Consider the following 16,234-nt stretch of genomic DNA (forward strand, 5'->3'; position numbering starts at 1 on the left):
GTGAATCAGGGATATCAGCCTGCAATTTCCTTTTCTTTTGGTATCCTTGTCTAGTTTGCTTTACAAAATGATTTTTGTCATTTTCCCCTTTATTTGACTTCTTTGGAAAAGTTTGAGGAGGATTGGTTTTTTCTCTTAAGTATCTATTAGAATTCAGCAATGAAGTCATCAGGCCCTGGGCTTTTCTTTGATGGGTGACTTTTTTATAACTATTTCAATCTGCATGCTCATTATTGGTATGTTCAGATTTTCTATTTCTTCATTATTTTGTCTTGGCAGGTTGTATCTAGGAATTTCTCTCTTCTAGTTTATCCAATTTGTTAGTGTATAAATCATAGTAGTCTCTTAGGACTTTTTTGTATCATGTGGTATTGATTGTAAAGTATCTTTTTTTACTTTTTATTTTGAGTCTTCTCTTTCTTCTTAGTGTAGCTAAAGATGTGTTGATTTTGTTTATCTTTCCAAAAAACCTACTCTTGTTTCCACTGATATTTTCTATTGTTTTTCTGGACTATATTTCATGTATTTCTGCTCTCATCTTTATTATTTTCTTTCTTCTACCTACTTTAGGCTTTTTTGCTCCTTATTTTTCTAGTTCTTTAAGGTGTGATATTAGGTTATTTAGAATCTTTTTTAATGTGGGCATTTATTGCTATAAATTTTCCTCTTAAAATTGCTTTTCCTGTGTCCCATAAGTTTTGATATGCTGTGTTTTCATTTTTTATTTGTGTTGAAATACTTTTAATTTCCCTTTAATTTCTTCTTTGAAGAAATGCTTGTGAGCATGTTGTTTAACTTCCACATATTTGTGAATTTTCCAAAATTATTGTTATACTATTGTGGCTTGAAAAGATACTTGATATGATTTAATCTTCTTAAGTTTGTTAAGACTTATTTTGTGGCCTAACATATGAACTATTCGAGAGAATGTGTACTTTACACTGTTGCTATTATTGGATGGATTCTGGATTTATTTGTAAGGTCCATTTTGTCCAAAAGGCAGTTCATGTCTAAAGCTTCTTATTGATTTTTTTTTGTCTTGATGAACTGTTTATTGTTGAAAGTGGGTCATTAAAGTTCTCTAATTTTTTTTAATGAACCCAGGGCCTGACACAAGCTAGGCAAGCTGTCTACCACTCAGCTACATCTGAAATCTGAAATCTCCTTATTTTACAGTATTTCTGTCCCTTATCTTGTTAAATCTTGGGGAGTTCATCAGTGGGTATAGCAAATGCCTCTAGTATCAGGGTGGGGGTCTAGCTCTTTATGGCAGCTGAGCTAGAGCCTGGAGCATGATAATGCATAGTGAGAGCTTTCTCCAGGCCCAAAGTGTAAACCACCTTCCTATATGATGACTCCTGTGTCCAAACTGTGAGCAGACCCAGTGTAGCCATAAAGTCTGGGTGCAGGCATTTGTGGGTTGGACACACTTCCAGGTTGGAAATTGTGAGGAGTGATTCCTTCCCCAAAGCAGTTCAACAATGACCATTTCTTGGGAAGAGAAAGGCTATGGAGCTACATTTCCCTTTTTGAATAGTATGGTGACCTCAGGGGCAAGAGATGTGAGTGTACTCCACAAAAGAGGCCACTGGGAGCGACAGTGGTTCTTACCATGTGGTTGATACCAATAGCCTCCACCATTATTTTTTCCTAGCTGTCTCCTAGTGTCTCTGCTAATTTAATTAGTAACCCTTTTATACAGCTATTCTCCATTTTGTGTTCTGTTGTATTACTGCAGATTCTTTAATGGGCCCCTAAAACCTCTCTGGATTATTTTGGCTGATAGAAGGATGAAGGTTGACTTCTCTTACTGTGCCATTTTGGATTTCTACACCCAGAAGCTCTGAGTACAATTTTTTTTTGTGTGTGTGTGGTGCTGGGGTTCAAACCCAGGGCTTTGTGCATGCAAGGCAAGCACTCTACCAACTGAGCTATATCCCCAGCCCACTAAGTACAATTTTTAAATTCAGTATATTTCTTTTTGTGCAGGGAGAATACCATTATGATTAATTGGGGTTAAAATTTCATGTTCCCTATAAAAAATGATTGCAAAAATTCATATATCAAATCTGAAGAGCTATATAAAATCAAGCAGTGGATTGGGTTTGGTCCTCAGGTATAGTTTGCCAGACCTTGTACCAGGTGCTCAATAACAAACTGGTGAATGAATGGAATCAATTCTAGTTTCACCTACTCCTTGGTGACAATTTCAGCATAGAAATAGGCTTGGATTGAAAACAAACTGCTCTCATGGAAATGGCCCATCAGTTTTACAGCAGCTTCTCCCATATCTGCCTCTTTTTACTTCAAGGACATACTCAGAGAGTGAAGCTTGGTTGGCCTTCATGTGGAGTTAGGGAATCCTAGAGCATGATTCTGCATGAATTATTCTTCAGGGAGTCTTTGTGTACTGCTTAGAGTTCTCACTCTTTACTTCCAAACACAGCAAAAACAAACAAACAAAGCAAACACAGCACTTAAGTACAACTGTGTTAAAGATGGTGCCAAACAGGGCCAAACAGAGACAGAGAATAGGATGCTGTTATTATGCCTAACTAACAGATGGCTTATCTCTTCCTTATATTCTCGACAATGATACATCTCAAACTCTCAAGGTGCTTAGAAATTGCTAGAGGCTCTTGTTAAAAGTCAGAGTCAGATTCTGAGGTGGGATAGAGATTCTGCATTTTGAGTGACCTCCAGGTGGTAGGGATGCAGTGGCCTGGGCAGTATGTTTTGAGAAGTATGCCCCCCTCTACCTGGAGGCCCAGACAGTCAGGCCAGGTAGGCACTCTCTGAGGTGAAAAAATGTGATGGCTGTAATTCTTTTTCTTTAATTATCCAATGTATTAAAAAAATAAAGGAATGCCAAAAAGCAGTTACAAAAATATTGATATATTTTGAATGTTCACAGTTTAACAAATTGACTTATCTATCATGCCTGCACAGAATATGATATAATATAATTGTGCCTGTCACAGAATAATTATGACATTTATAAAAGTATATTAATTCCTAAAGCACCATGGGTGTGTGATGTGGGAGTGGGACACAACTTTAAGTTTAAGCAATGGACATCTTTCCCTCTTGTTAATTTTCTCTGGGATTGAATGTATGATATTATTTTAAAATAATGTTGAAAAGTCTGAAATGGAAGTTCTTCATGCATGGGGTAGCCACTCTACCCCTGGCTCTAGTGCACTTGCTTTAAGGAGTAGACCTCAGAGAGCAGGATCCAGCCTAACATGCAGTGTCTGCTGTCCATCTTTGCTTGGGACTGCCTTTTTCCAGATCATTGTCACAAGAAATTTCTAATTCCCCCAGGAACCCTACTCTGTTTCATCCACAGAGGCTAAGGTGACCCTGTGGTCTCAACTAGACATTACATAAAAGGTAGAGATTAAAGTGGAGCAAATTGGGAAGTGAAGCTGGAGCTGAGGGAGCTGCAGGTATTTCCAGCTGGCCAGGCACTCTTCAGGGGATGGGGTTGGCCCTGGTCTTGTGTAGAACTCTTTCAAGGAATCTCACAAGCTGAATCCAGTTACTCTGAGCCTGGGCATGTTTCTTGAATTGCTACTATTTACTTTGACGTATTATAGAAAGGGCTATCTTTGAATTATAAAAATTTTCATTTTAGGGGAGAAATTACAACAGCATGTCTTACAATAAGAAGTGAATTTAGCATTGGCTATAGTTTAGATGGGAGTCCCCCAAATGTTCATGTGCTGGAAGCATGGTCCCCAGTGTGGTAGTGTGAAGTGGGACCTTTAAGAGGTTAATGGGAGGTTATTAGGTCATTTGACTCTACCCTCACAAATGGATTAATGTTGTCTCATAAGAGTGAGTCAAGTTAGGTAGAAATGGATTAGTTCCCATGAGAACAGGTTTTTATGAAAAGATTGAGCCTGTCCCTCCCTGGTCTCTTGCTCCCTTGCTCATACACATGCCCTTCTACAAGTGACTGTTTGCCTTTTCTGCCACGTTGTAATATAGCCAAGTGACCCTCACCAGGACATTGGTGCCATTCTCTTAGACCTCCAGAACTGTGAACCCAATAAACCTCCTTTCTTTTTAAGTACCCAGCCACAGGTATTTTTAATGGCAACACAACACAGACCAAGACAGAATACTTAATTATTATTAGACTTGCAACACAGCCTGTCCCCCTACATACCCAATAAATGTGCATGCTTATTCTCACTGCATCCCAGGAACCTGACACCCTGTTTGGTGCACAGTAGGTCTCAGTGAATGAATGAAGTTTTAAGAGCAGTCCTTTAGACTCTTATTTCACAGCTGTGCCTGGAATTGCCTTTTGAGAGCCTCAACTCAGGGATTGTGTCCCTTATTCCACTCAGCTTCACATCCTTGATGGCAGGGGAGGAAACTCAGAACCCAGAATGCCAAGATCAACTCTTCTAGTGGTAACTTAACCTAGACATCTGTCTTCCTTCAAACACCTGGTACTGTTACCCCACTTACTGTCTATACTTGTTCCTTATGCAGATAGGAACAAATATAGACAGTAAATGGGGTAACCAATCCTTAGGGGATGCCAAAGCCCCAGGCTCTACAACCCCAAGAGCCAGGGCTGTGAACACTCACACTCTCCTAGGTCTCTCTTTTCCAGGTCACTACAGGCATTGTTCCTGGTGACCATCTTCTGTGGCCAGGATGATGACAGCTGCCTCAGGTGTTCCCCTTTGGAAGTATTCTGAATCCTTTCTTTCCTGTCTATCCAATTTCCAGGGCAGGCTGAGCAAGTTCCTTAGAGAATAGGTTGGCATCACACCAAACCCTTTCAGCATTTAAAACCATTTTTTCCCAGGCAACAGCTCAATGGAGGCTCACCTGGCTGTGTGATTACCCTTTAGCCTCCGCTTCCTCCTGTCCCTGGGGCTGGAGAATAAATCAAGTGCTTCCTGGGGGACTGAGAAAGTGTGTTCTGTTTAAGGATAAGAGCATCATTTAGACATAATGAAAGATGCAGAAGAGACATTTGGCTTGGACTAAGACAAACCATTTCTAAACCAGTCATTGCTGTCTGAATGTGGTAGAATCTCTTTCCACCACAGGGACAAAGCTGGGATTGTGCAGCTCTTAAATAAATAAATGAGCTCAGAAATGAGTGTAAGAGGGCTTTCGAATAGCGAGTATGCTTGGAATGCACCACCAAGAAATAAATGTTACCTCTGTTTCCATGTAGAGTGGGAGACTTTCATAAACTCTCGGGAGCCTGAAATAAACACAGAATTTAAAATAAGAAATAAAAATCACAAAAACAAAGGCATGTGAGCACATTTCTAATTGTCTAAAAGTCAATCTATTGATGTAATTTAATTTCCAACTGGTATATGATACATATCAATTAAGATTTCATTAAAGAATATTATCCCAGAGAAAAGAAACACAGCTGCAAATAATTAGTAAGCAGAGGAGGAAGTGATGGGTGAAGGATCCCAAGCCCAGCTTGCCCAGTGCTTTCTGTTGCAAATAACCAAAAGTCAATCAAAATGGCTCAAAGTGTAAGGACTTTTACTTGCTTGTATAGCTTGAAAATCCAGAAGTGGGACAGGCTTCTAGAGTGTGGATCCATGCCAAAGCCCCTAGTTTCCTGTGGTCTCTCTGCACCTCCACCCTCAAAATCAGTTTTATCCCAAAACTGCCACTCTCAGTTCCTCCTCCCTCATTCCTTTATTGACTTGATGGAAAACACAATTTTGCTAATTTGCCTGTGGATGTGAAGGTGCACTCTCTGAGGCAGGTGGGCTTAATCTGAATCTTGGCTCTGCCTGAGAGATGTGCATCTTTGTCATCATGTGAAACTCTTAAGCACCAGGTTCCTCATCTGGAAAATGAAAATAATTGTAATAGCCTGAATCCTAGGATTGTTGTCAGTGTTAAATGAGAGTGTGAGATGGTGGCTGGCATACAGTAGTCACTTGATAAATGCAAGGGTTCATTCTTGGTCTTCATGTAACTTACAGAAGTGTGCACAGTGTTAGACACCGTGCTAGGTGAAGGAGATGAGAGTTATTGGGAATACAGACAAGGAATTAGGCTGTTAGGACACCATGTAGTAGTATCCCACCCTTCATATCCTGTAAGACTAGACGTGGGATTGGCATCTGGTAGACAACAGAGATAAGCAGGAGAAATGGGGAAGAAGGCAACACTGGCCTCCAGCATCACTTGGGGGTCTTAGACTCCTTTATTCAAAGCACAGATTTGGTCTGATGTTTAATTTCAATTAAAATACCCTAAGTATCTTAGTATAATGGGAAAAAAAGTGGTCAACTTCTTTGAGAACCTGTGTGGTGTATAGCTGAATAAGAAGACAGGTGTGGGGGAAGTTATTTTCCTTGTTATTTAATTCTGGATGAAGTAAGGGTAAATAGTTCACTGTGCTTAGAAATTTTCAATGCTTTGAGTAGATGTCAAAAATTGAAATGGCTAAGGAACTTCCTCTGGGAAGAGAAAAAGCAATGGAAATCTATTTTAAAAAATCACAAAGTTAAGATAGTCCTTTCCTTATTGCCTGTCATTCTTCCTCTTATGTTCTGCTCACTTTGGGAGGCAGCCAATGAGAATCCGTAGCTTTAAGCATCATCTTTCTAAATCAATCCATTTAACAAATTTGATTTTACCATTTTCTGCCAGCCACTGTGCCTGGTGCCATTGGGGCATATATAAGGTAAGAAGGTCACAGAGTAGTGAGTAGATAACAGCAGGAGAAACGGGGAATTGTGGATCCCACCGAGACCCTTTAAAAGGCTCAACTAACCCACAAAGATAGATATTGGAACTCTGTAAAGACACCTGTTTTAGCTGCAGATTTTACCTCGCAGACCCCTATTTGTATCAGAACCTACCACCCTTCCTGCCTCAGAAGGGAAAATCTGAGACACCAACAGAAGAGAACTGATTTGCCCCAACTGTGCCCCAAGAGACCAACTCAGGTCAGAACACAGTTCTAGGATCCCTCCTCAGAACATTTCCCTCCTGTCGGGGGCTAACAGCCCATTTCCATCTGAATAAATCATCACTGAGTATAAAATACCATGAAAGAAATCAAGTTTCAAAGGAAAAACTGTCAGGCATTTTTTCAAGTTGGTTTGGCAGTTACTGGTTGAAAAAGACTATTATAAACATGGTGGCTCTAGATATACTTGCCCTTAAAAATGGGAAAAGAAAACAAACAAGCCCCGAGGAAATACAATCTGTTAAATTCATCTTTTAAAAGTTTTCTTTAATGGTCTTCTGCTTAGCGCACAGGACATTTTCTTGCCTAGAAAAATGAATATCTAATGTGGGGGAGGAACTGAGTAGCAGGGCCAATGAAGCTCTGATTAATGTCAATGCTGGGCCACCAGCCCTGGCAGGGACTTTCTGGCTCATAGAGAAAGGACTGCCTTGGAAAGGAAAGCAGGGATGTTCTTTAGGGATAGGAATGTGTTGGGAGAAATTCCTTTTAAGCCAGGGTATGAAGAAGTTACTGGACCTCCCCATTGCAGCAGTTTCAAAGGCAGTGAGCTCCAATTTCCCTCAGAACCAGTGGTGTCATTTGCCAACAAGAGCAGCTGTTTTGCTGTCAAAAAAGAAGAGGAAAAAAAACCACTGACTTAAAGAAGGCAGTGGATATTTTTACTGTGCAAAGGATAATTTCAACACATCTGGGCAAGATCTTAAACTTACCAACTGCATAATCTAAGACTTTCATGCTTCCTAGGGATGTTTTATTGAATTGCTTCCAAGTTTTATCACTTTATTTCCAATTTGTAGCCCTGGGAACAGAACAAAAATGATTTTGTGAATCATGGGAAATGATTCAAGCTGGGTACAATTTGATATTAACTGAAGGTACTCAGGAGCCACAAAGGAACTGAGCACTTTTTCCTAGATTCTGAAATGGGATCTGAAGTGGCAAATGGTTATTTTTTCCTCTTAATTTAATAAAATGACAGAACAAGTTAAGTTATTAAAGATCTGACACCCCACTAGGATTCTGAACTACTGGGTAAATTGAATTACTTTTTCCAAATAATACAGAAGGGGAAAATGAAAGCATGCAAGTTATGGTGCCTAAGAATAAATGGAGAAAACATGTTTAGTTTTATGAAGAAATCAAATCTGTGAGACTTTTTTTTTTTTTAAAGAACGAATTAGGATTAAAGAGAAAAAGAACATTTCTTTATAATATGCCTTGTAAATGGCCTTCCTGGTATGTGTGGCTTAGGAAATACCTGCAATCTATGTGGTCACATCATTATGAAAAGAATGACACTGCCTTTGAAAAATGCATGTATGCCACATGTGAAAACATGAAAAAAAATGAGCATTCTCATTTAGCCCAAACCCGTGTTAATGAATAGCACAATGTTTTAATGTATAATGTGTGTTCTTGTGGCATATTCTTAGAATTGTTGGCCTGGTTTTATACAGTTGCTCCGAAGTGTGAGGGCGGGGGTACTGGTTTCAGCACCTACTCACCATACCAAAATCTGCAAATGCTCCAGTCCCTTATATAAAAATGGCGTAGTATTTTCATAGAACATACATACATCCTTCTATAAACTGTCATCTCTAGGTGACTTATAATAATGTAATGCTATGTAAATAGTTGTTATACTATATTGTTTAGGGAATAATGATGAGCAGAAATGTCTGTACATGCTCAGCACAGAAGCAACTTAAAAAAACAAATTAAGTGGATTCAATCTGTGGCTATGAAACCCACAGATAGGGAGGGCTGATTGTATTTTGTTCTGAATTAATTTCTACCTCCCACCAGGGAAAAATACTTGGAAATACATTCAAGTGTGCATATGGCATTACATGCTTAAGAAGAAAATGATGGTGGAAGTTACTGCTTCAATATAAAGTAAGTTTTTCTCTAAATATTGTCACTCAAAATGTTGTTCATAAGCAACATCTTATATAGTTTAGTTGAGGAAGACACAATGGTCTAAAATGAGGTTATCAGATTAAACCAGAAATAAAAATGTCCACTTAACTTTAAATTTCAAATAAACAACATTTTTTTATGAATAGATATGTCCCATGCAACATTTGGAACATTATTATACTAAAAATAATTTTGTCATTTATTGAAAATTTAACTGAACAACTTGTATTTTATCCTATAATCCTAGTCTAAAATGACCTTGAAATATTAGTTTTGGATGCTTACAGAGGTCACCTGATGGAATGGGTATTTAAAAAAAGACAAAGAAATTGAACAGGTTTATTAGATAGTAATTATTTGGGGGGTTTGATGCACCCAATTATAGTTGCTGGATATATTGTAAATAAGCTTTATAAAAAATCACTTAAAAAGCATACAATAAGTGTTTTCCATATGGTGATTGCCAGATGGAAAACAAAAGAAATGACAACTGTTTTCTACAATGTGAATAAATACTTAATCCCTGGGTAAAATTTCCAGTGATGCAACATACATAAAAAGTCAAATACCATATATCAAATACCTTTGATGGCACAAAAATGATTATTTTAGATAATTAAAAAGAAAGTAAAATCACAAAATCATTCATGTCAAAGATGTTTGTAAGAATTTAAATAGAGGCCTGCACCACTACTGCCATTGCTGCTGCCTCTGATTCTGCTGCTGCCAGCCTGAGATTGCCTGGAGGTCTTCTTTCTGAGTGCTGCTGCCACGGAAGAAACCACTGCCCCGAATGCAAATGAAACCAACACTGCTGCTAACCCCTGAAGATCACCTGCTGCCCCCACAGCTGCAGTTGCAGCTGCCATTGTAGCCACGGCTACTGCCAACCCACTGCCTGCTGCCAACAAACACCGCCACTACTACTGCTACCACGGGGAGACTCCAGGTTTGGTTGCACATGGTTGCACCCATTTTGGGATACCAGCCAGGGCCTGGGGCCTGGGTGCCAGCAGGTTTGCCACCACAAGAGCCTCTGTCTGGGGACTCCAGCTGGGACTTGCAGGTCCAGTGTGGGGGTGCCTGTGGGTTTGGAGGAGCCTAGGGTCTTCTTGCTGAGTATGCTGGTAGCCTTTGACTTGCTGCTATATCTTGGAGATGCTCCTTTGCATGAGAGTATCCCTAGTGCTCTCTCTGCAAGTAGGAGCACATTGAGATCTTGGGACTGCAGCATGGCCGAGACTGAGGTATCTGAAGCCCAGATCAGTGGGATAGAGACTGGGTTTACAAGGGCTGATCTGAGTTTAGTGATCCCAAGAGATGTCAGAGATAAGGCTGAGAAACACTGACAGAGACAGTTCTACTTTCCAGCAAGATTTATTTTATTTTTTGATTCACCAATATCTCTACCATATTTGGAACAGGATGTTTTTTATGCATCAGTGTGTGGAGGACAATGATATATGAATGGTATTTTGCATTTCTGTTGTATTCTTATGTCTTTAATTTTTTCTCTTTGTCCGTATTCTTCCTCTTTCTTGTTTATTTTCTTGGATTTTCTTTCCAAAGTTTCTCCAACCACCAGCCAATCTCTATCGGCTCCTCTTCCACTCTTCCTATGAATTTTTACTTCTAGCCTCTCTCTTCCTCCCTCATGAATGTTGCATACTATACTACCTCTGTTCTCTCACCCACCATTTGAAATTGTAAATCGTTTTAACAATTATTCTGTTTGTACTATAGATAGTTATTGAACTCATCATTTTGGTTTAATGCAAGAAAGCAGTATACACCTAGGTGGGAGCTATTAGGTTTAAAACTATATATTCTGTACATTGGGTGCTGTTGATATTGGTCTCACTAGTACAGGGGAAGCACTATAAATCTTCAGGGACACTATAGGTCTACAGGGTAGAATTTATCCTATCATAGATCCATACTTTTACATGGGAAAACACAATACCAACATGAAAAAACAAGGGAATAGAGCACCCCAAATAAACCAAGATGTTTCAACAACAGAAGCCACTGAAAACAGTCAAAGAAATGTCCAAGGAGGAGTTCAGATTGTATACAGTTAAATTGGTATGTGAAGTAAAGGATAGTGTAAGGAGTGAAATCAAAGAAAAAATACAGGAAGTGAAAGACTACTTCAATAAAGAGGTAGAGATTGTGAACAAATAAAAAGCAGAAATCCTCAAAATGAAGAAATCAATAAACAAAATTATAAATTCAATAGAAAGCATCACCAACAAACTAGACCACTTGGAAGAAAGAACCTCAGACAATGAAGACAAAATATATAATCTTGAAAACAGAATTGAACATGCAGAGAAGATGGTAAGAAATAATTCAAGAATTATGGGATAACATGAAAAGACCAAATTTAAGAGTTATCAGAAAAGATGAAGGAGCAGAGATACAAACCAAAGGAAGACACAATCTTTTCAATGATATAATGGTAGAAAATTTTCCAAACCTAAAGAATGGAATGGAAAATCAAATACAAGACGCTTACAGGACCCCAAATGTACAAAATTACAGAAGACCCACACCAAGACACATTATGAGAATGACTAACACAGAAAATAAAGATAAAATCTTAAAGGCTGTGAAAGAAAAAAAATAAAATTTAAAAAGAGTTTAAATAGAATCATTTCATATAGGTGAGAGTGGGCAAAGTGATATTTTAAAATAATCTGTTTATTTGATGTTATTTTATATATTTATAACTTAATGGGAAATTATAAGCAGATATTTTAGTATTTTATCTCTACTCCTTAAAATATGAGTGTATGTGTGTGTGTGTTTCTTTTTTGAATCTTATCTTGAATTTCACTGGGAAACCAGAGAATCATATTATATAGTCAGATTGCCTTGTGTTTGAACATATGTCCAAAATATGTGTGTATGAAAAAAATATTTTAACAATTATGAACGTAGTGTCCATAAATTTCAGAAAACTGAATTCTCATACTGTCTTATGAGGATCAAACTCTGATATAACTCAATGATAATAAATCTTGTAAGATGTGTAAGACACCTTAAGGTTTCACCCATCTAACAAATTATTATAAGTACAAATACCACTTCCAGTTAAGAGAGAATAATGGCACCAACTTTTCCTTTTGTCATAAACAATTAGAAATTTGGACAAAATATATATTAAAAACTGCTTTTCAGACATTAGACCAAAAGCAGCATGGTATTGTAGACCCTAAAAACAAATAAGGTGAGTTTTACTTCTGCATGAGTTTACTGCTTGAAAGCAGTTTGTTGGCTGCAGTGTAAGAAGGACACCAAAATAAAGACCAGTGGTCTTGGTGTGCTGAGCATAAAAAAAAGATCAGGTGGCTAGAATTTAAGGACCAGTATGGGGGATGAATAAGTTAGGGAGAGAGAGGAGAGAGGGAAAGAGAGAGGATGGGGGGGAGCAACACACTCTGGATACTTAAAAGTTCCCCTCAAGTCTTTGAACACTGATATGAGTACTGATCTATGCATGAGAGAAAGCCTCTTGGAATTTGATGACATAACAATAAAGATATCCAAAGTAAAATATGAAGAAAATAAATATTTAAAATAAAGAAACAGAATACAAATGAGTTGTAGGACAATATAAAAGTGTCTAACACACATAACTAGAGTCCTACAAAGGGGAAGGGACAGAAAAATATTTGGTAAAGTAATGGCCAAAGTTTTTCTAAATATGGTGAAAAGGTTAAGCCAACAGGTCCAGAAAATCCCCAAAAGGTCAAAAGGTATAAATTTATTGAAAAAAAAAAAATAAGACCACAGGGTCTGGGGTTGTAGTTCAGTGGCAGAGTACTTGCCTAGCATGTATGAGCCACTGGTTCCATCCTCAGCACCACATAAAAAATAAATAAATAAAATAAAGGTATTGTATCCATATACAAAAAAAAAAAAAAAAACTATAATCACTGAAAAACAGTGAGAACCAGGAAATCTTGAAAGCATCCAAAAAAAATAAAAATTTACATTAGGCACAAAAGGAATATAAGAACAACTTTTCAATGAAATTATGTAAGCAGAGATAATGAAAGATATCTTTAAAGTAGAACCACTGACCCATGATAATACCTTTTAAAATTGAAGACAAAACTGAGAATTTTTCAAATAAAAGCTGAGATAATTCATTGTCTACAAATTTACACTATAAGAAAAATTAAAGGAAGTTCTTTGAACAAAAGAAAAATGGATATTAAGATATATAATTTTCAAAAATTTTATCCCCCTTTACGGTTGTCAATTTGCTTTATTGGTATTCTTTGATACAAAAAAGTTCTTAATTTTGATAAAATCTAACTTATCTAATTTCTTTTTTGTTGCCTGTGCTTTGGTGTCATATCCATGAAATTACTGTCAAATTTAATGGCATAAAATTTTTATTTAATGTTTAATTTAATGTTTAGTTAATGTTTTCTTCAAAGAGTTTTGTAATTTTAGCTCTGAAGTTCAGGTATTTGTATATGTTGTAAGTTAAAAGTCCAATTTCATTATTTTGCCTAGAGACAGCCAGTTTGCCCAGTACCATTTATCAAAAACTGTCCTTGTTCCATTGAATAGTCTTGACTCGCTTCTTAAAAATCAGTGGCTATATTTGTGAGGGTTCATTTCTGGACATTGTATTCTGTTTCACTGAGTTTATGTGTCCGTATGTCAGCACCACTCTACTTCAGTTGCTGTAGCTCAATAGGAAGTTTCAGAGCCAGGGAGTGTAGTCTGACAACTATATTCTTCCTTTTGGGGGATATTTTTCTTTTGCTATTCAGGGCCCCTTGTAATTCTATATGAATTTTTAGACCCACTTTTCCAACTCTGCAAAAAGGCTGTTGGAATTTTGATAGGGACTGCATTGAATCTGTAGGTTGCTTTGGACAGTACTGACATCTTAGCAATGTTGTCTTCTATTCATGAAGCTGGGATTTCTTTCCATTTATTGTAGCAATGTGCTACAATTTTCTGTGTACAAGTCTCATCTTCTTGGTTAGATTTATTCCTAAGTATTTAATTCTTTTAGGTGCTACTGTAACTGGAATTGTTTCCCTAATTTCCTTTTTTATGGTTTACTGCTGGTGAAAGGAAACACAACTGATTGTTGCATGTTTATTTTGTATCCTGCAACTTTGCTGAATTTGTTTATTACCTCTGAGAGATTTTTTTGTAGATTTTTTGAGATTTTCTACAAATATCATCATGACTTTAGCAATTATAAATGGTTTGCCTCTTCCTTTCCAATTTAGACATCTTTTATTTCTTTTTCTTAATAACTCTGACTAGAATTTCTGGTATAATGTTGAAGAGGAGTGGTAAAAGCAGGCATCCTTGTATTGTTTCTGATCACAAAGAGAAAGCTTTTAGTTTTTCACCTTTGAGTATGAAGTTAGGGTGGGTTTTGCATAAATACGTTTTATCATGTTGAGGAATTTTCTCATTATTCCTCGTTTTATGAGAATATTGTTTTAATCATGAAAGGGTGTTTCAAATTCCTTTTCTGCATTCATTGAGATGATCATGTTAATTTCCCCTTGATTCAATTAATCTGATGTATTACACTGACTGGTCTTCTTATGCTGAACTACCCTTTAAGGGGAGGAAAGATCGAGTAGGAAAACAGAGGATATTTTGAGATTATTATTTGATATATAAATGTTTATAATTATTATATCTTCTTTCTGTATTGTTTTATTAATATACAATGTACTATTCTTTCGTAATGTTTTGAATTTAAAGACTATTTTGTCTGATACTTTCTAGGACTTCACTGCAGATATCAAAATCCAAGCTCAAATTCTCTTCATTTTTTGGTTGGTTCTTGGCATCAAACTCAGGTCTTTGCACATACTAGGCAAGTATTCTACTACAGGGCTTTACCCCCAGCCTCTCAAGTGCCTTATATGAAATAACATGACATCTACACATAACCTATCCACATTGTCCCATATACTTTAAATCTGCTCAAGGAGAATTATAATACCTTATAATGCAAAGATTATATAAATAGTTGTTATACTATATAGCCTAGGGAATGACAAGAAAAATAGAGTATACATATTCCATAGAGACACAATCATTGTAGGCCTAACTACATAGTACGTAAATCCACACTTGATTGAATTAGTGAATGCAGAACCCACAAATATGGAGGGCTGACTATATTGCTACCCCAACTCTCTTCTGATTACTCATTTCTGGTTTAATGTGTTTAATGGTAAGAGGGACTGACTTGTGACAATTTACTATTAGTTTTCTATAAGCCTGACTATTTTTAGGGCCCTTATTTTCTGCATTACTGCCTTCTTTTGTGTTTAACTAATTTTACGTAGTAAAGTGTTCTGACTCCCTTATTTCCTTTTCTGTACTTTCAATAGATATTTTCCTTGTAGTTATCATATGGATCACATTTAACAACCTAAAGCTAATACAACCTAATTAAATTTATACCAAGACAACTTTGGTAATATAAAAAAATGCTCTTACTGAACCACTGCCCTTCTCATTTAGTGATATTATACATTATATCTTTATATATTTTGTGCTCAATAATATGGGTTAATCAATTTTATAAGGGTAAAAAGTAGAGTTACAGATCAAACTTAAAATAATATTGGCTTTTATATTTACCCATGAATTTTTCTTTCAGAGATCTATATATGGTTCTGAGTTACTGTTGACCGTTATTGTATGTTCTAACTGAGACTCCCTTTAGCATTTATTATAGGATAGGTCTAGTGGTAATAAACTCTCCCAGTTCTGAGGATGTCTTAACTTTTCCCTCATTTTTGGATGAAAGTTTTGCCAGATACAGAATTCTTGTTTGATAATTGTTTATTTGTTTTCTTTCAGCACTTTATTTAAATCCACTATCTCTGGCCTCTAAAGTTTCCCATGAGAAAACAGCTTATAGTCTTATTGAGGAGCCTTTGTATGGGTCAAGTCACTTCTCTCTTTCTGCTTTCAAGATTCTTTTGTCTTTCAACAGTTTGATACTACTTATCTTTGCACAGGTATCTCTACTTAGAGTTCATTCAATCAGGTGGATGATTCTTGGATTTTTATATTCAAATCTTTCATCCAATTTGTCAAGTTTTAACCTTTATTTCTTCAAATAATCTCTACTCCCTTTTCATTCTCTTTTCTCATTCTGGAATTCCCATAATGCATATGTCCATCCACATTTCACAGGTCTTAGTCACTTCTCTTCATTCTTTAAATAATAATAATAATAATAATTTCTGTTTCTCACACTTGAAATTTTCAATGATCCTATCTTCAGGTTCACTGATTCTTTTGCATGCTCATATCTAC

At 36.8% G+C, this 16,234-nt stretch overlaps 1 protein-coding gene across 2 annotated transcripts in view; it reads right to left on the reverse strand.

Moving 5' to 3' along the window:
- Cdk8 (cyclin dependent kinase 8) overlaps positions 1-16,234 on the reverse strand; it is a 172,529-nt gene that overhangs the window by 14,156 nt on the left and 142,139 nt on the right. The window contains exons 13-15 of one of the 2 annotated variants that reach the window (XR_007346927.1): positions 7,696-7,784; positions 7,502-7,588; positions 5,191-5,236 (exon numbers count right to left, since the gene is read on the reverse strand). The gene's annotated coding sequence lies outside the window, so the exon portion shown is untranslated. The remainder of the gene's footprint in view (positions 1-5,190; positions 5,237-7,501; positions 7,589-7,695; positions 7,785-16,234) is intronic. The other variant, XR_007346926.1, reaches the window with a different exon arrangement.

The sequence above is a fragment of the Marmota marmota genome, unplaced genomic scaffold (genome assembly GCF_001458135.2).
Source record: "Marmota marmota marmota unplaced genomic scaffold, marMar, whole genome shotgun sequence".
Lineage (NCBI taxonomy): Eukaryota > Metazoa > Chordata > Mammalia > Rodentia > Sciuridae > Marmota > Marmota marmota.